Below are 21,326 nucleotides of genomic sequence, written 5' to 3'. Positions count from 1 at the left end.
TCTCATTTTCTCTCTCCCTCTCAGTCTGTGCAGCTGTTTACGGATAATACAGGCTGGTTGGGTGCTATAATTTGACAATTTAGACTGCCAAAACGATTCCATTTGAAATGTAAACTGAGAGCTACTGCTACGGCCACAAAAAAAAGAGAGAGTGGGAACATGGAGCAATTACGAAGGCGCAACTTTAGGGGATGTGTTTATAGATTGAAGGAAGAGGGGGTAATTGGAAGGTTATTTATGCATGTAGGCCAGCCAGACATTCTTGCATCGCTCCCACATTGTTCAAGTGTAGTGTGCAGTGAAGTTGACGGTGATAGGCCGGGCTATGTTCATCTCCACCTAAATCTGAACTAGATGTTTCCTGGGCGCAATCCACCTATAATAAATCTTGTTTGTTGTGGCAAGTTATTGGAGCATGGATTTTGTTGCTTGACTTATTTGCTCTTTGATCACAGTGAATTGAAAAGTCACTTTTTATTTTATACACAAACTAGATAGGCCCTATATTATTTCGTTTCTTCAAAATATTCACCAGCCAAGAATTTGGATATACACTACATGATTTTGAAATTAGTGTCAGTGTTTGTTTATTATTATAATAACCCCCCCCCCCCCCCCTTTCTTAAATGCAAGTTCGCCCCAATGCAAATTTAATACAGTTTAGATTATAGGATAGGGGGAATAGTTTGGCTTTATAGTTTGGAAACTATTTGAAACTATTCAAAAAAGAGCTTCCATCCATTCCAGAACTTTTTGAAAGTTAGTGTCAGTGTTTGTTTATTATTATTATAACCCCCCCCCCCCCTCTCTTAAATGCAAGTTTGCCCCAATGCAAATTAAATACAGTTTAGATTATAGGATAGGGGGAATAGTTTGGCTTTATAGTTTGGAAACTATTTGAAACTATTAAAAAAAGAGCTTCCATCCATTCCAGAACTTTTTGAAAGTTAACTTTTGGTGAAGCAGTCATTGGAAAACGCAAGTAGTTTGTAAAACTAGAAATGAATGACTGTACATTTTCTGTCCCTGTAATACTTGGCCCAACTACAGAATCTTTACAGTTTGAATGGCTAGAGGTCATTAAACAGCTTCAAATGACCTTGGGCCACTCTGACCCAGCTGGGCCTTATCTGAATTCCTGACAATATTATTTGCTTTTGGTTAGATCAACAACTCCAACTTTAGGTTACAGCGTGGTCATTTGTTATCAGTGATCCACAAATATCATTTAGTAAAAAGACTTCAAAAATATACCATGGGGAATTTAAGGTACCACTTAGGTCAGTTTCATTTGTTGTCTGTATTGTATAGCAAAGACTAGTTGGTAAACTGCATGGGGGCCAGAGCCTGGTAACCACTCTGTCATCATACCAGTTTGCCCTGTTGATAATAAGGGTCAATGACATCTTGCATAATTCAAGAGGTCAAAAGTAGTTCCGGCACTTTAGTTCAGTTCACCATAATTATTTCCCGATCTGATGCACAGTGTTTTTTAAGCGGATGCCCTCATGTCATGTTTGGAGGCCAGTCCATTGAGTAGTAAACGCCAATCCATTGAATTGTCAATGGAGCAGAGAAAGGGATAAGTGTGTAACTATCTTAAGGACACGGGGACATTGAAGGAACAGACATCCTCATGGAGATTTTGTTCAAGTGGTTTTGTTTAAAAGGAGTTCCTAAAAGTGCTCATTATTTGCAGCTTTAGAGCATGTTGGTCAGGTGCAAGTGTTATCACAAGCCTGCATTGTCATCCCATCATCTCATTGTGACGATCGATTCTTCACATTGTATTCACCAAAGGCTGTTCAAAGCAGGAACAGAATGAACAAGTCAACAAATAAATTACGTTCAGCAGCTGATTGTATCGATCGCTTAGCATACCTAGCCACCCGATTCCCCCCAACCCCTTCCAAACATTCACCCAGAACACTCTCAAGTCATTTTGCACACCTTAATTGCCTCATGACCCTTAGCACTACCAAGGTTCCTTTGTCGTCAACAATACCCCTTTGTTATGCTGATCTAATGCCCCGACTGATCACACCATAGACTGGTTGTTGTAGCAATCCAGTCTGAACCTGTTTATCCACTGGCTGAGGGTTTGGCCATTCTATTATTGCATGGGAGCATAGTGGGATCAGTTGAAATACAAATCGCACCATTCAGCTCCCAAGGTCTCGCCTACTACTAAAAACACCCCACTACGATCGTTAGTTGTCTCTTTGAAAGTTGTAAGTGCGCCAACTCTTACCCCTGTTGTTCGTTTCCCAGCCATTGTTCCGATTCCCTGTTTTTCTTTTCTTCTTCAATTCGAGGAAATACTATACATCTTTGGAGGCCGTTTTTTCATTCTTTACCTGCGTTAAGCTGAGGGCAGTCTATTCTGCGGAGGGGCAATAATCCTTGGATTTTGTTTGCGATGAGCTTCTTTCTAATCGCAGGAAGTGAATAAATTTCATTGTGCTTGACAAAGCACAATATGCACACCTTTTTATAATTTAATGACCCATTTACACAAAACGTAAAAAAAAAGAAGGGAAGAAAAAAACCTGTTGCAAACACAGAGCAATTACAGAAATACTTACAGCCTAGAAGCTTTCAATGCAGAGGTTGCTACAGTCAGTGTAGGAGGTACAATAGGTTTTGATCGTAAATCTCTTTGGAAAAAAAACAAAACGCAAATACTTTGTAGGCCCTATACAGTCAACAGACCAAGACAAACAAAACTATGCAAATTCAGCCTTTAAAAAGTATAATAGCATACTTTGGGTGGTTTTGGTTAAAATGGTTATGAACAATGGTTCTTATACAATTATTTTCAATAGTTGTGGAAACATTTTTTTTCGTTTTTAAATTTGATTTCAAGACCTTGAAATCTAATTCTGAGGTCTTGAAATCAAACTCGTGGAAAATAATTTTTTTTTAAACAAAAACTAGGTTACTTCAAAGGGAGCTGTTTCTCATAATGTTTTATACTATCAACAGCTCTCCATTACTCGTTAACAAGTAAGGTTTTATGCAAACAATAATTTTGAGTAATTACCAATAGTGTTTTAGGAAATGGTGACTGTGTTTGATTAATTTGCCCATCTTGTAGAACAGAACGCAACAGCAGGACAAATATTTTGATGTCATGAGTTCAGTATTTGAAAACTTACCAGAAATCATAATTTTAGAAGGTACAAATTAATTTATAACATACTCTAAAAATGTGATTTGCCTGAAAATTAGAAAGTTGTCGATGATGCTGTTGGGGCTGCTTTTGAGGTCACTGATTTGTGCAAATGGATAAATGAATAAAGTACGGCTATTAGGAATAATCTCATTTTATTCTTCCATCCTATTTCCTAAGCAATAACAACATCATCCGACTTCTCTACTTTTTGATTGCGCATTACATGTTATTATTACCCACTGAATAAAATTTACTGGTACATGGATGGGTCATAAAAAACATATGCATTGAGTGGTCTACATTGTGTGCATGTGGTGACAGACTGTAAAGTCCATGCATGATAAATTAGTGCTAACATGTCCAAAGCACAAGCCCAGCTAGTCAGGTCTCATGCCCCAGGGCATTCAACTCAGTATTTGTAATGCCTGGCTGTGCTGTGTGGACCCAATCATACTGCAACAGAGAGCAGTGGAGAGAGTTCAGCTTATGTGTATAGTATGCCTATTGCATGAGGTGTGTACAGCTAATATAACCGGGGCTGGCTGCGTGTGTGTAGTGGGGAGAGAGAGACCTTGTCGTCTATCAGAAAGACCTGGGATTGAATACACACAGTAGGCTTTTCACACACACAGTGCTAACAAAGACGGCCATGTTTGTCTGCTAGAATCAACCGCACACACACTGCTCTCTGTAAACGTAAGCCCCCCTTGTCTCTCTCTCTCTCTTTGCTTGCATTTTCTAGTATTGACATTTAAATCTGTTTTGTTGTCTTGTTTCAGTGTCGGACATGTTTGCTTTTTTTTTCATTGATGAGTTTGTTTCAAGTGTGACAGTTAATTAGCTTTACATTTGTTAGTGTTGTATACTGTATGGGGGTTTAGTAATCCAAGGCCCTATCCATTGATACTATTGCACTGTGTGGGGCTGTCTCGATGAGGCATGCAGGGTCACTCTCACTGCCATATGGGTGAGCACTATATTAGGTAGAAGGAATTTCTCGGCTCGGAATACTGTGTGTTCTTTATGACCGGAGATCACTACCACCATCAGGTTCCTGAACAGATCATTGATTTTTAATTGTAATTGAGGAGTGTCAAATGCATCAGACGTGTCCAACAATACTACTCACTGGGTTACTTGCAATCAATTTAAGGTTAAATTATAACTTTATTAGTGTAAAGTGGTTCCAAAGTTCGCTGCTGGTTTAGTTGTACTTTGAAGTTATTGAGTTGATAGGAGACAAGCATTGCTTTTTGTTCTTTATCTGTGATTGCACATGGTTGGACCCACAGGTTGTGTGGTATTTTATGGAAGTTTTTCTGTTAACAATGGTGTGCAAGAGAGCAGTTTCTGTGCGGGGAGTGTCTGTGAGCGGGGCGACTCGGTTGGGACTATGACCCGTTGAACTGCTTGACCCTTGAACTGCCAAACTATTATTGTGGCGATCAATAGTTTGTTTGCTCTTTGGATTGAGTGTGGTTATGCGAGTACGAACAAAATGTATTTTTTATCTTCTCCATTTTTGGAGGTTTTGTTGAAATAAATAAATTTAAACAAACAAACAAACAAACAAATAAACAAATAAATTGCATTTGCCTTTTCACTTGAGTTTTAGCTAAAACTAAGTCACACTTTGGTAACGATCCCGGAAAAGAAATTGTGTGATTTTTATCCTTTTTTGTTACAAAGATGGTTGTAAGCATCCTGCAAAATTATTTCATCTGAAGTGGCCCCTGTTGATTAGAAATCAATAAAGTAAGTTTAAAAAATTATAAATTAAAACAAATCTCCAAAGATTGCCTGCGGATGACCTTTGGGAAATATCTGTGCTGTTCGTTTCACTGCTGCCCTCAATACGGCCAGAGATGCGGTTGGTAAGCGCTGTCACAAGAAGGCACTGTTTTCAACCTGAAACTTTTGCAAACTGTGACTTCTCTAATATCTATTACGATAAATATACCTGATCACCTTTATGGTGACCTAAACAAACGATGACCATACCTTGAAAGCATCGATTATTATTAAACTGTTTCAAGTAAATACCTGTATTTCAAATGTAGTTGATTGAAGCTTTCTAGAAATTTGTGAAATTAAATATCTGACGTTCTATGATCACATTAAGGAGCCAGCCTTGAATACGTGCAAGATTAGCTGTTGATTAAAGCCTCCATGATTGCATATTGGGAATCCTGTGAATCACCTCTAAAGATTGCTTTTGTCTCCTGCGAAAAAAGAGAGAATAATCCGATAGACGAGCCACTTTCTTCTGAATAATTAAGACCAGAAAGGAGATTACATTGTCTAAATTGTATCTTTCCCTGATGAAGAAACAATATGAGTTGCAGTTCATGGAACTCTGGAAGTGAGTCGCTGACTGGATTGAGAATAGGCAATTAGAATAAAATGAATGCTTATAACAGGCCTTGTGTATTGTCCAGGTTCCTGTCTGCTTTTTGATCCTTAGATTAAAAAAAAATCCAGATGTTTATATTCCTCAAAGGGTTTACCTTTAGGCGCCAGTCAGAATAGTCAAGAGCACTTATTGAAACGCCTGCAGAAAGTGCTTTATAAATGTTATTTATTCATACTGTTATTAATATCAATTATCAATAAACAACACTTGTTCAATGGCTGCAAGCAATGTGGGAATCCTCTTTAGACTATTTTTACAAGCATTATTCATCCTAATTTTGAAACCAAGCTTTCGTCAATGCAAACATTTTGCTTTCAAAATGATTTGTTGTTGTTGTACAATAGATGAAAATTTGTTTACCTTAAAATACATACATGTAATATAAGTCGGTTAAGCAATACAATAGACATGGAATTAAGCTTACATTGAATCTGTTATCAGAATTAAGCACTATTCCACTTGATTGTCAAATTACACAGCTGTTTGAAAGAAAGAGTTTTGGATCTTAAAGCCTCATTCATACTTCCTGCAAATGCGAATGCTAAGCAAATTTTGCTGGCTGTTTTCGCAGCGAGTGTCTCGCAGGACTTCAGCACAAGTCAACAGATGCGAAGTATTTGTTGCGAATTTGTGACGTCATAATTTGTACTGCATTCGCATTCGAGTTGTGTTTTTTTAATTGCATGATAAACAAAGAGAACTTGGGACTGGGTATCTAGGAGCCGCTTGATCCATGTTGTCAACGTAATTGGAATGTTAAAGTTGCAGTCATCACAAAGGGAATTGACATAATAGACATAATGCAAGTACCAGCTAAAAACAAACACAACAAACCCAAAACAGCATTGGTTTGTCAATACAACGTATGTAAATATTTGACATTATAGGTTTATAGTTTCCAGTTACACCCCTGCCCTTTCCCATTGCTATGCCTGCCAGCAGCTATTGCTATTTAATTGAGGGAGTATAGTGACCTTAAAGGGGTTGAGTACTTTTTGTACGACACAAAGCACAAATATCCACATATTTACATAAAATGTACACGGTCTGAAGATAATGATGGTAGAAAGCTTCCCTTCAAACGTTACTTGTAGCAAAAATTATTTTCCGTCTAAGTGAATTTTTTTTTTAAAAAGCATGTACATGACGATTTACGCGACTCTCCAGAAAACATTACTCTGTGATACTCACTTTAAAAAAAAAAAAAAAAAAAAAAAAAAAAAAAAAAAAAAAAACTTCTACAGGTAAATTATATAGTGAGTAGGGATTCATGTCAAGGCCATAAACTTGATCTGCAAAAGATATCAAACCCCTTTAATTGCGGGAGTATAGTGACCTTAATGGATGAGACAATGAGACTTGGAATGAGCAAGAGTCACAATCCATTCTGCCTGGTGTTTCTCCTATTGAGCAGTAGCAATAATAGTACTCTGTGATTGAACACTCTAGTGTGCAGATGCCAAGGCCAATTTGGTCATATTTGTAAGTGTGGATGTAGCTGTTGTTAATGAAAGTAGCTGGGTAAGTCAAGGTGGTGACTGACGGACAGTGCGGTTATAATATTGGAACTGGCAAGCCGCCATATGTGTTATGAATCCAGTCAGGCTAGACAGACTATAGTCATTGTAGTTAAAGCATCCCCCTAAAGACAAATGCAGGATAAGTAATTATTTTTTATAAAAGGTTTGATCTTGAAGTTTCAGTCTGATTGGTCCTTAATTATAAAGTTCATGCAGGTACTAATCCTCTAGAGATATTGTTTTGTCTGAAAGTGTTATAGCTCAAGGAAATAGCACATTACTGCCTGATTATTTCGATAGCCGAACTCAAAATAGTCCAGATGCGAAAGTGCACAGAAATCCTTCACACAGCACAAATCGTTCTCCGTTGTTTTCACTAAAATGTGACGAAAATTTTGATGGAAATTTTCAGCGATTGGAATTTAGGTGTGGCATCTCCAATGGTTGGGTTTAAATTTACTCTGGCAGTGGCAACACACTGGGGGCTGTTCTTTCCCTTTAAGCCATAAAGTCCCAACCAGAGGTCTAATAGATATGCTCTTCAAGACTAGCTCTAATGCCCAACGCTGTGACCGCTGAAACCGATTCAGGAAATACCCCATCACTTACTGTATGCGACTGTGAGAGGTTTGGCCAAAAGGTCCCATATGGCTGGTGAGTTTATGAATATCACAGCCATTTATCTCTTGTTTGGCTTGACAGGTTGATGATAAAACAAGGCAGATGCTGGGTTGATGGTTGGATATAACATGGGGATGAAGCATATTTCATGAAGGACACTGGGACTGTTGAAACCTGGCACTAGCCATTGGAGCAAATTTTATGACTGGACACTTCGTGGCTTGCAATCATCTATTGTTAAATCATGTCCAAATCATTGGAGAGCAGTTCCGCATTGTTGATTGGGTTGCCTTCTACCAGACACCCCCCCCCCCCCACCCCGGTCAAAAGTTTAAGTATCCTTACCCCTCGGCCACAGGAAGTTGGAAAATAAAGCCACCCCACAAAACCTCAAAATCTTCCTTGTAGGCATGTGATGCATGACTTTATTACTAATGTTATTGGAGGACATGACCCATGGCTTTCATTTGTTCTTTACGTTTCAAAGCTGCAGAGTGTTGTTATTTCTGAAGTGAGTTTTTCTTAAAGCGATGATTCACTGAATGGCTTGATCCATTGGCACTCTGCACAAAATCAGACACAGTTATGGTTATGTCACACCCAAACTGTCCAACTCTGATTATGTTGACGTTGCCTGCATGATCATAAGTAAAAGTATGGTCAGTGTGTGCCAGGCCTGTACGCTTCATTTAAAAAAAAGCAAGGGCACTAAGGCACTTTCTCCTAGGTAAAGGACACCTTAAGAGGGAATTTTAAATTTCTACTGTAGCATTTCAAGGGCACCAAGGCAATGACCAGGGGACGTTGAGACAATAGCCTTCATTGCCTCCAGTGGTGCCTGGTGTGCAGTCCCAGTTCGAAACGGGATTACAAAAAAAACCAAAAACATACTGTTGTTGGATTTTGATAGGTGTGAAAGTCGTAAGGGACTAGGGCTCAGCAGTTCAACTTTTACTTCAAGATCAATTTGTTCAGCACAAGATTTGTGTTCAGCTCTGCTTGAATTACTCCTTTACTATTGGTTGAGTGAAAGTATGTAGTTAGGTCATTAACCAAATTACACCATGGGTGTTGGAGACTTGTCCCTTGGTTTGTTGCGGGTGATCATGTAAGGTTCATGAACCCTGATATCTCTGGCTTGTAACACCACTGTCCTTTGTATGCATGTGGTTTGGACTACTTAGCATGGAATGAAACAGAGCTAAAATAAATTGCGGTGTTTGTGGTTTTTTCTTCCAGCCATGAAATTCTTGGAAGAAAATTGTTTTGTGGTTTATGAAGCAGAAATGTTTCCCCTTACCATGGTACAATTCACATACTCAAATCAGTGTGATTAATATTTAAACTGGTCTGGGTGATGTGTGGGAAGGGAGGGGTGGTTGCAGTAGGCTGAAATGAAATAAATTTTTCCTGGGAATGAATGATGCCTCGGGCAATATTGGTAACGCACAGATTTGTACTAGGTAGCTGGTTTTAAGGGTAAACCATTCACTGTATCAATCGGATTTTTCTTGGTGGGTCCATCACTCTTCCCTCTGCTTTGGAATTGGGGAAAAAAACCTGGCACATCACTAGTTTTGGTGCGAGACGTTGTTGTTGAGTTGGTATGCACACACACTCAACGCTATAAACACGTCACAACTATTCCATCGATAGAGGGAGCTTCTGTAAGCCGCAATCCTGCTAGCAAGAGTTTTGAGTGTGGTGTGTAGGGGTGATCTGGAAGTTTTCCAACAGCGCCCGCTATCGTACGATAGTATTAAGTGCGGCGAGGAAGGAGAATTGGAGCGGGGATCGCGATAGTTGAGTGATAGTGAATAACAACGTCTTGCACCAAGACACTTGCAAGTATTCATCACTCTTGTCTTGTTGGACCATAGATTTTTAACATCATTAATATGTAGCCTTATAACAAGCCTTGCAACAATCAGCGCTCTCTGCCCGAACCTCTTGGCCTCCAGGATGTGGTCTCCCCTTCCAGTTGAGTGGCGACCAGTAATAACTCTGATCCTCTGTGCGTGTAAAAAGCAAACCGCATTAATTAAAGCTTTGATACAGTGGCAAGGTGTGGGATTGACATGCAAGGGGCCATTTTTCATTTTTCAATCAAGCCCTTGATGTTTCCATTCAGCACCCCGGGAGCGCGGTGATTACTGTCTGCATAGGGATAGCCTAGTGGTTTGCTTTTGATGGGTACGTCTCCTACGCAGTGTGGTTTGATTGAGCCGGTAATTGTCAAAGACCAGTTATCACTTAGTGTATCCCAACATGTGCATAAAATAACAAATCCTTGAAAGTTTGGACTCAATTGGTCATTTAAGTTGCAAGAAAATAATGAGAGAAAAAACACACATGTTGCACAAATGTGTGTGCTTTTAGATGCCTAAAAAATATATTAATCGACTTCATGCCAAAATAATCAAATGTCATATCTCGCTTAAAATAGCTCTGATATTATATAACATTTTTGCAAAATCGAGTCACTAAATTTGTGCACTGATGCAATGACATCTGTTGTTATTTTACACTTAATTTCTTCTTTTCATAAGGACAAAAACTATGCTGTTTGTGAAAGGACATTGGCTTATGAAAGTGTGAACTCTCCACGCCGTGTCTTAAAATAGGAAGGAATTACATTTTGTTTCCCTCGGTGAAAACCATTATTTATTTATGTAATTTTTATTTAATATAACAAGCGGTGGCAAGATGGTTGCAAATAGAAAAAATAATCCTGTGGTAATTTTTATTATATCATTGATGAAATCAAATGTGTTTATAGCCGTTAGTGGTTGAATAATGAATGATCCGCAGCAGGACCGACCCCCCCCCCCCCCTGTCATTTCATATCTAAACACACCCCGCATTGAAGTGGGTGTTTTTGCACTACGAGGCATGTTAGCTACCGGTTTAATTTCCCTCCGAATAGTTGTTGTTCCGGATTAGCCACAAATAGACAAACACGGCAGTCTAGTCGACTCAACGTTAGCCTGGGAGAAGCAGTCGTGCAGTCGGCCGTAAATGCACCCATTGAAGCACTCAATGCAAGCGAGCATAATTGATCCAGATTCAATAGCTGGCCCTGCGTTGTTCGGGAGGGAAGGAAGAAAAAAAAAAGGGAAGATATTGAATGGGGAATTTATAATAAAGCAAGGGTGCTTAGGAGTGAGCAAGCCTGTGGCAGCGTGTTCACAATGCTGAAAAAGGGCTTGGATGAATTCATTCGATGGGGTTCCTTTCTTTCTGAATGCGATACATTCTGCTTTTTTTTGGGGGGTACTGTGTTTGAAAGCCTTGCTGTTTTATTCATGTTGAGACATTATTAGTTTTGAAGAAAAGAAATTTATACTTGTTTGTCGCAGAAGTGAAATATGTCTTTTTAGGAGAGAGGAAATTTGTAGAAACCTGATAGTTTGTATTTGCACTGCTCCACTTAGCTGAGACTCTATGGTTGTTAAAATGTGGTCAGGAATTCACACATGTGCATGTATTGTGTCTTTCTATCCTTGAGTATCTAGGTCATTTCTAATATATGCTGGTTAAGTGTTTTCCTTAAGTAATTTTTCTTGTTTGCCTTGCTCGATTTTATCATATCGAAAACAAAACTTACATATTTCGTGACATTTTTATTTTGATCACACAAAAATAAGTATTTGAGTATGCGGATCCGAAGATTTGATTTTTGAAATTGCTGGTGTTCAGCACAGTCATGTGTCTCTGACATCAATGCACTGTCTGTGCTGCAGCCGATTTCACGTAACGCTAGGATTCATCCTATCTCGATTGGGGACAAGTAACCCGTCCTAGGATTAATTATAAGGCTTACATGTTACAGTGCAAGGCTTTGGTGAAAACGATGGCTGGTATGGTACGGAAAAAGCGAGAGAGAGGTCTAGTGGTGGCTATTCCAAGCTGATCCCTAAATCAAAAACATCAAAAGAAGCCTTTGCCAAGCCACTTACATATATAGCAAATCACCTCACTGATATAGTGTGTGTGTGTGTGTTTGGATTGGGGGGGGGGTAACCTATGGACATGACCTGCCTAATACAAAGACCCTCATTGTGCCAAGCAGAGCCAGAGAGAGAAAAAAAAACACCAGAAAAATAAAATAAAAATCCTTGAACTTTGGAGTGGTAAACCCCCTCCAGGCATGTTATGTTAGCTAGGAGCCTGTCTGTAGCAGTTAATGCATTGGTATGGGTTTATATTATTTTGTAGACCCCCATCCATACACCCAAGGTACTACAGACCCCTGTGATATATGAACGAGAAGAAAAGAAAGTTGTTGGGATGGAGGGTGGGTGTTGGATTACCAGGTTGCCTCATACAGAGGTGTCTAGGGACTACTGGGATTTAGAAATCGCTGGACTGAAGGAAGTCACATGTTGGGTTTTACTAGGGTTGGATACTGACACACCTGTTGGTTGTGAATGTGATTTTCTGGAATAGGGTAGATACATTGTCATGGTCATGGTCAGGTACTTGTGAGTGTGTAGATTCACTGATTGACTTGGTGTATCTTATGATGTATTTTAGCTTGTGTATGCACCCTCATGATAAGGGGGTATCTCTTACTGCTAAGGTCGTGAGGTGATTGACCTCTACAACTCTGTCTTAGAATCATTGTGCATATTTATTGTACAATTTCTGACTTCACCTAGTAGTGAAACTCTCTTTGACTTTCACATGCCATTACTGTGTGCATCTCGCTGTACATTTTGCCACAGAGGTTGGTTAATTATTTGTCTGCGCGTAATTGTTTTTGTGAAAAGATAGTTTTTTTGCCACTTTTAGGCAATCTTAAAGGCAGTGGAGACTATTGGTAATTACTCAAAATAATTATTATCATTTATAAAACCTCACTTGATAACGAGTAATGGGGAGAGGTTGGTAGTATAAAACATTCTGAGATTGCTCCCTTTGAAGTGTCGAGACCTCAAATTTTGAATTTGAGGTCTCGAAATCAAGCATCTGAAAGCACACAACTTCGTGTGACAAGGGTGTTTTTTCTTTCATAGTTATCTCGCAACTCCGACGACCAATCAAGCTCAAATTTTCACAGGTTTGTTATTTTATGCATATAATGTTGAGACACACCAAGTGAGCTTTGACAATTACCAATAGTGTACAGTGTCTTTAAATAATATCTTCCTAGCCTGACTGTGTAATCATCCTTGCATGGCCCAATTTCATAAAGCTGTTTAGCCATTAACACAGGTGATGTGTGTAAATGTGTTAAACATGGCAAACTATTAGAGCTGTTTCACCAGAGGGGACCTCTTCCCCCACCCTTATCTCAACGATGTCCCTACCACCGGGTTGACAAGAAGGCTAGACACTCACTGGCAGCCTAGCCCAAAGGAACTTCCTGGTAGGATTGGTGTTGCTAATTTGAGACCCGCGTCTAAACCCCCTTCTCTCTACTCTCTCATCCCCCCATTGCAGGTGTATGTTGAGTTTGATGGTCTAGACTGGGAGAAACGAGAGTGGTTACGCATACAGGATGAGGCCCATCAGGTGTTCCTGGTAGAGAAGACCATCGTGTGGGGACAGCGTGCCGACCCGTACGGCTCTCGCCCGAGCACTATCCACTGGCCAGCACTGGTGAGTACCAAATCTGGTTTACGTTTTTAAATTTTATTTGAGGATCACTCCTTTAATAATCCACTCACCAGGGTTCTTTATTTCATAATATTCTGAGAAAATAGCATATATAAAAAAAAAAAGAGATGCGACTAGTGGAGCAAGACATTTCACCAGTCGCCCAAGGGGTCGATTTCACAATGAGTTTGGCAAGGAGATATTAAAAACTTAAGGCTAGTCCTAAGTTAAGACGAGTAACTCATCCTAACTCGAAATAAGACTCTTCTTAATTCTTTGTGAAATCCACACCAGGCCTACTATTTTGTAAATCAATTTACAAACAAATCAACCCGCACAAAAAAGTAGCAGCCATAAAGTTCACATAAATATTATGGACCATTAAATCCCTTGACCCATTCCAAGGCAGGATTGTATGAACCCCAACAACTCTTGGCTGCTAAAAAAAAAAAAAAAAAAGGAAAAATGAATGGTAGTATATAAGGCTGACCTCCATCATTGCATGAACCTATAGCAGTTAATCAATGTTCGTTCCTGGACACTAATTGTTTCATCTGAGCAAATGAGGTCAGTTGGTTCCACCTACTGGTTGTTGTACACACTGACCTGTCCCTCTATGCCCCCAGACCAATGGCTGAGGTATTGGTTCACAGATAATCAGTACTTAGAAAATATTGACCTAACAAGCTTTGCTATCAGTCATTTCAGTCATGTACATATATATGAATGGGCCCTTAGTGCCCCCCCCCTTCCAGTTTGTGGCTGGGATGGCAGAAATACGCACCCGCTCCCCTTGTATTACAAGGTGTTGTATTGTGGTCTCATATAATCATTAATTCTTTCAGTCATCGCTTATTGTTTGCGTTTTAAAAAGTTTTTGTCGACATTCTGTAAAACATAAATATTCTTTTAATTTTTTAAAATATTTTTTTAATTATTATTATCATTATTATTATTATTATTTATTTTTTTTGGGGGGGGGGGGCATGTTAGGGTAAGGTCGTGATATGCAAGGTTTTAGCAAATTTTGAGTGAGACAGTGTCCAAATTTGTTGAAAATTTAAAACTGAATGTCCAAGTTGTTCACTTACAATATATTTCAAGTATGTTATTTACTTGAAGTGTACGACGGAAAAAAACAGGGTGTCCAAATTTAAAATGGGGTGTCCAAAACCACACAGTCACACACCCTTCTGGCACTGGTGAGTTGAAGAGGAAAAAAACAGTAAATTGAAATAATACTCCAAGTTCCAAACTGCCAAAGCTCAGTCTTTTGGGTCAAGTGTCATCCTTGGGGGCTGTAGCCATAAAAAATAAAAACTTGATGAAGAAAAAAATATAACGTCAGCCCATCCACCTGCAGAAGGGGCCCAAAAGTCTAGTGTGGCTGAAATATTTATGGGTTCTAGGCCCAGGCCTGTTTGTTGCTTTGGCATTCTTGATGAAATTACACTTGACAAATTTGCACGTAGGCAGTTTGGGGGCAAAGTGATAATGTACAGAGACGCTGTAATTTGTTTGTCTTCAAACAGTGACAAATTTCTGCCTTGGAGAGCACTTAATAGAAAAAAGAGTGGAAAAAAAAAAAAAAAAAAAAAAATGCGGGCACTGGTTTGTTTTCACATAAAAAAGGAAAGTTGTTATTTTTTAAATGCCACCTTAGTTTAAAATAAAAAGTACATTTGAAGTTTAAGAAACATTTAGGCTGCTACAGCACAGCACAGCCCCCCCCCCCCTGAATTTTGAAATACATTTAGGGTGACTGTCAATAATTGCCGTTAATTAATTTGCCATTGCTAATTCTACTTGAAACTGGAAATAAATGACAGTGTCAGGTGGTTAAAGGGTAGATTACAATGTACGTCATTTGCAGACATTTCAAAATTTGACTGAAAGATTTATGTTCCCAAGTATTCAGTGTTGTTTCATTTTATACAACAGTTGACCTGTATACAATTTTGTATAATTTTGAAGCGATGATAGGTCGATCCTCGTTTGAATGTGTTCGTTTTTAACAACTGTCTGACAGTTAAAAAATCTTCCCAGCTTGCTCTCATTTTTTTGGGCGACATTCACAGACAAATGTTGATGGAATAATGTTTTCACATTAAATCACACCCCACAGATCCACATTTTCTTGAGAAAATATATAAATTACCAATGACCTTTGATGTAATTTCCATTTTAAAGCAAACAGGGGTGCCCTCTTTGGTGAAAACCATGGTCTGAACCTCGGATAATTTCCTGAGCATATTCAGCTGAACAATTATTTATTCATGAGCTTTGTGTATTGTCATGGAGTATGCATTGTTTACATAATGCGGTGAACTACTTAAGCATTCTGTGGCATTCAAAAATGTACTATCAAAGCCAGCGAGTAGTGGTTTCTAGTCTACACAGTTTAGTGGCACCATATTCATGTTCAGAAACCATAATAAAAACTAGCAATGCGTTTAGATTGCTTTGAGGTCATTACAGAGTAATTACAAATTAATCAGCGGTCTGTGTACAGTTGACCTTTATTATAATTATTTTTTAATTTCAAATACTTGAGTATTATCCCTCAGCTGCACCAACAAATCAATAGATGATTCTCATGCTGCCTCCATCTTTGTCATGTACCTTGTATTGAATAACAATAATGAATGCTAATAATCATTTTGAAAATAGGAACCAGACTATTTTGTTCTTCCAGCCTCGGTTTGGTAACATTGATGTCAATGGGGGAAATTCAAGATGGCTGCACCATGCTAAAGGTCTATTGCAGACAGCCACACCAATGGCTATACAGTTCAGTGGCACCATATTTTTATGTTCAGAACCCATACTAACAATGCCCGTAAATACTGCTTTGACGTCATTACCGAGAAATTACAAACTAATCAGCGGTCTGTGTACAGTTGACCTTTATTATTATTATTTTTAGTTTTAAATACTTGAATATTATCCCTCAGCTGCACCAACAACAAATCAAATGTAGACAGCCACACGAATGTCTATAAATAGAGCAATGAGTATTCATCTTTCAAGCATCCCTGGACAATATTGTTCTTTCCTTGTTGCGTTGTCTGTGTAGGCTTGCCACTCTGTCTAGCAAATATTTATGACGACAGATAGAAATTGCAATTTCAGTCTTTTGACAACAGTCCCCCCCTCCCTCCATTCACGCTCTATTTTAATGGCAGATGGTAGTTGGGAAGCTGTGAAGAAAAAAGTGCATTCATCGCAAAGAGTTCTTCTCAACTGGGACCGGGTAAAAATGGGCGGGACAATGTTTTTGTAGTCAGCCTCTCTCTTTTCATCGGCTCAAACAATAGCTACATGATGAATTTTTTTTAATGTTGTGTTCGCGTGTGTGATCTCTGTGGCTATCCCTATTGACCGAACGGGGATTTTTTGTCAACAGGATAAAGGGATAATGAATCGTGTTCCAAATCATGCTTGGCGAAATTACCATTGTTGAGTTCTTGGTGTCCCTCCCCCAATCACACTCCCCCCCCCTTCTAAGGGACAATGATAATGAATGAATAGGAAATGGTGAATCAAAATTAGTGATCAGTTCATACAGTGGGAGGGTTTCTTGAATGGGCTTCTCCATACAAAGGGTTTTAAGTTTTGTGGTTTCGGGAAACAAGTGAATCATGCCCTAATTACATAGTTGATGATAGATCGTTTGCACAGTATGTTTTACCCATGCAACAGGGTTATTGTTCTCAAAATGGTATTATAATTAGTTGGCATGTAGCCATGGTTTTAGTAGATGGAATCAATGGTTAATCAATGGTTTGTTGATAATTTTATTGGGCATGCAGTGGATCAGGTCTTTTTTTAATCTTTTTTTTTTATTTTAATTTTTTATTTTATATAATTATATTATATATTCTTTACCCTGGGAAGACCTCTCAGAAGAAAAAAACTGGGCATGCATTAGATCAGGTCTTTTTTTAATCTTTTTTTTATTTTAATTTTTTATTGATATAATTATATTATATATTCTTTACCCTGGGAAGACCTCTCAGAAGAAAAAAACTGTTTTTAAGAGATGCCCAGCAGCTACCAACATAAATATAATATTTGTTCCCCCTTGGTTTAGAACAAGTAAAAGTCACAGTTTAAGGCAGTTTTCCTTTTTTAATAATTGTTCATGATCAAGTAGGACATCCTGTTTTTGTTTTGAAATTTTATTTGGAGGGGGAGGGGGGCAATTTAGTTGTCATTAACACTTGTGTTTTTGTTTACGTGTCTTTTGTTGTTCAATTCCCAGATGAAATAAAGATGTGAAAATTATTTATGTTTTTCATATTTTGTATAACTTTGTTGAGGGGGGAGCTTGTTTAGTATGTTTAGCTTTCTAATGCAAAAGTCCAAAATTTTCTGCCTTATTAAACTTTCCATTTTAATTTGCCTGAATGCGGGACAACACATAGTGACAGTCAGTAACATTTACCTGCAAAGTCGATGGTAAATTAGCTTCAAGTCGTTTCCACAGAGAAGATCCATTTATGCAGACAGACATCTTGATGTCTAGCTCAAAACCGCACTCTTAAAATATTCATGTTGGGCAATAAATGTACGGCGTATTCATGAAGTTGCCATTTGGGAGGCTACTGGATTTGGCGTCATGGTTGTGTCATTTCCCAACGGAACTGGCCTTTTCCCCCCACGCCAACCCGCCGAGTAAAAAAAAAGTGCACAGCCTACCCTTACTTATTGAGTAAGCACTTTGTGGAGAGGTAAGGTCATACTGTGGCTTTTTCACCCAGCGCTGTAGCCCCAAAGTTTCTAGGTTGTTGTTCTTTCCATTTAAGCTGTTTTGAGATATGGTGGCACAGCACTATGTTACTACTAGGTTTGGGTAAATATGTCTGTGTAATACCAAAACCAAACAGTTCACTATTATAGTTTCCACCATAGCTCAACAAAAAAGGCTAATGGGCTGTGGGTTGCTTGGAGGACAAAATGAAGAAAAAAACTCCAAACATGCATTAAAGTAGTTCGCTTCATCCACGCTTCATCCACTTACATAATACAAACAGATGGAACATTTTTAATAATTTTAAATCCTATTTTAATAATTCAGTTTCTTATATTTTATTTAAAATTAAATTGTCAATACAATTGTACCTGCTACGTGTTTGACTAGTGCCTTTTGTTCAGAGCCCTAGACTCAGAGCATGCTTACATGATTAAGGCGCTATTAAGTTTTGGTATTATTATAAAGTCAAATGAAGTTCTCTTAAAAAGACAGTTAAATTTGAACTGTTTGCTTGACCCATGCCCTTTGACCCTGTATACATTGATGAGGATCATTTTAAACTGGGTCATGCTACAACCATAGTAGGTGTGCATAGTTCACATTGTATTACCGGCAGTCATGAGGAAGTGATTATGAAGGACGTATTTGAGCAGGCATATGGATGACCAATTTGTATGAAGTTAAGGTGGCCCAATTACCAGAGTGTTTTTTTTCATGAGCACTCTGCTTGTATCAATGCTCATTAACAGGGACTTAAATAGAGTCTGACTGCAAATTGTTTGACACATACTGTAAAACATGTATGCCAGTGCCAGGGAATTAATTCATTCAGCATTGTTTGCATCCTCGCAAAATATTCTAAGGCAAACTTGCTTTGTGCAAACTGAATGATAGCGAGTGGCAAATGAAGACTGCTGAGTAGGTGCTACTCTGTACAAAGGAAATCATTCACTGCAAGTATACTGCAAGCATCAGAGCAATATGGTTCATCCCATCATTAATGTATTGGGAGTTGCTCTGAGATAACAGGTTTTTATGTGGTGATCTGTTTTATATGCATGAATTACATGGGCATTGGTGATAGACATACAATGTGGGCCTGAAGTTACAGTTACAAAAATATACATATTGGTACACGGTACATCCCTGGGAAATGGAATACTGCATAATTCCAGGGTCATTCCGTACTCTTGATACAGGAGTGTCACAGTCATTGTTATTCATGCAATGTGCAGCCTTAATTTCCAGCACCACACAGAACGTAGCACTTTTTTGTTAAAGCAGTATATGAAAAAAAATCTGGGTTTCCTGTTTGGATTGGTAATCTTGAATCCGAAGTACTTCTGACCTCGGCGTCTGTATAGGTCTACAGTGTCTTGAGAATTTAACAGGTATATATTATCGGGGTACCTGGAAACGCTGTGCATTTTGTGCAGGTTGTTGATGTTTCGCTATGATTATTGACTGGGATGTGTGTAGCTATTGGGTGTGAGTCATCGCCCATGCTTCTAAGTAGCTCCTTTTTTCCCCGTCGTGATTGGGGGAGGGGCAGAGGCACTTGTCCCTTAAATGCAATTTTCATAGAATCGCCGGATGATAATTTTGGTCCTGTGGTGTCGGACATTTCTGGGAAGAGCTCGGATTATTACCGTTATTGGACATGATTGTGTTCATTCAGCTAGAGTGAAGACACAGCATGGGGATTGGTATGGGGTTATTTGCCTGGAAGGTCATATCTGCATCAGTCAATCTTAAAGACAGTGGACACTTTCGGTTAACAGAATTGTCCAAGGCCCACACTTCATGTATCACAACTTATAATACAAAATAACAAACCTGTGAAAGTTTAGGCTCAATCGGTCATCGGAGTCGGGAGAAAATAACGGGAAAACCCACCCTTGTTTCCGCACGTTTCGCCGTGTCATGACATGTGTTTACTATAAACTCGTAATTCTCGCTGTCGAGAATTGATATTATAATGTTTTCTCAAAAAATAAAGCATTTCATGAAATAATGTTTCAAGAGAAGTCTTTTACCATTACCTTCTGTAAACCCTGTTAGTTATTTGTAAATCTGTGAACTTTTTTTTCTGTTCCGAAAGTGTATGATGGCTTTAAGTCAGTAACAAAAAGTATAGCATTATTGCTGAATATTATTATTGTTGAGCTCTGAGAGTTGATGAATTGTGAACCATTTTTGTATTTTATTGTATGGTAATTTTTTACCAATTCAAAGAAATGAGCGTTGGTTGTAAGGGGGGGGGGTGGGAGATGGACAATGTACAAGATGTTATTGGATGATTTTGTGATTTGGTTTTCAATGGGAAAGCATTTTGATTGTTTGCCTTGGCTCTCGATCTTATGCATAAGATGCTGCGAGGATTGATGAACAGATCTGTGTTTACTTCAGACTTTGTACTTGTGTAGCCTCTATTGATATAAAAGGGTTTGACCTTGTGCATTTCTGGGTTTTTTTACTGGCAGGCAATATACTGTAACAGGTGATATTGAAAGGTTTTTTTTTAATTTAATTTTTTACATCTTGTATCACAAATCCAGCAAAAATTCAAGATTTATCTTGCAAGATTTAAATTTTCTTCTAATGATGAGCTGTTAATCAATTGTGCCTGCAGTAAGTCCAGGCTGTGGGACCTTTTTTTAAACATGTGATGTCATAGTGTACACAAATGGTAATTAACAATATTCTATTTCTCTTGGTTTGTTTGTTTGTTGCAGAATTTCAAAGTGCTGGTGGACCGTGTTGGCCTTTCCAACAGCAACTTTGTACCATTAGAGTTCTTCCACGACAAGCATCTTCTCTTCCCCAAGAAGGAAGACGTTCGCCAGTTTGAGGTAAGAATGGCTCAAAGTTTTGTTTTAGATCTGTGTTTTGTTCGTGGTTCATAAAACTGTTCAGCGAAAAAAACTGCTGTGAAAATTTCTTCGCTAAGCAAAAAAAAGTGGGGCACCAGTCGCAACAGTGTCATCTTGATGGAATTTTGACTGGTTTACTGTTTCTGCTTAGCAAAATTTTTGTGTGCTGAGCGAGATTTTGTGCTTACAGTCTTTAGGAAATTAGGCCCATGGAACAAGCAGCGTTGCTGAGCAAAGACACAATCTTGCTTAGCACGAACAGGTTACTAGCCACTACCTACCAGCCACAACTGTCTCTTCTGGAACTGGTGACCTGTTTTCAATATATTTTGCTAGGAATTGGATGCGATTTGCCAGCAATATGCGT

At 38.6% G+C, this 21,326-nt stretch overlaps 1 protein-coding gene across 1 annotated transcript in view; it reads left to right on the top strand.

Moving 5' to 3' along the window:
- The first annotated feature begins 3,635 nt into the window (after positions 1–3,635).
- Positions 3,636–21,326, top strand: part of LOC117294465 — a 114,739-nt gene continuing 97,048 nt past the window's right edge. Inside the window, exons 1-3 of the mRNA XM_033776877.1 lie at positions 3,636–3,871; positions 13,175–13,333; positions 20,822–20,938. The gene's annotated coding sequence lies outside the window, so the exon portion shown is untranslated. The remainder of the gene's footprint in view (positions 3,872–13,174; positions 13,334–20,821; positions 20,939–21,326) is intronic.

Source organism: Asterias rubens, chromosome 9 (assembly GCF_902459465.1).
Source record: "Asterias rubens chromosome 9, eAstRub1.3, whole genome shotgun sequence".
NCBI classification, from domain to species: Eukaryota; Metazoa; Echinodermata; class Asteroidea; order Forcipulatida; family Asteriidae; genus Asterias; species Asterias rubens.
The sequence above is the reverse complement of the archived record's forward strand: the minus strand, read 5'-3'. Positions and strand labels throughout refer to the sequence as shown.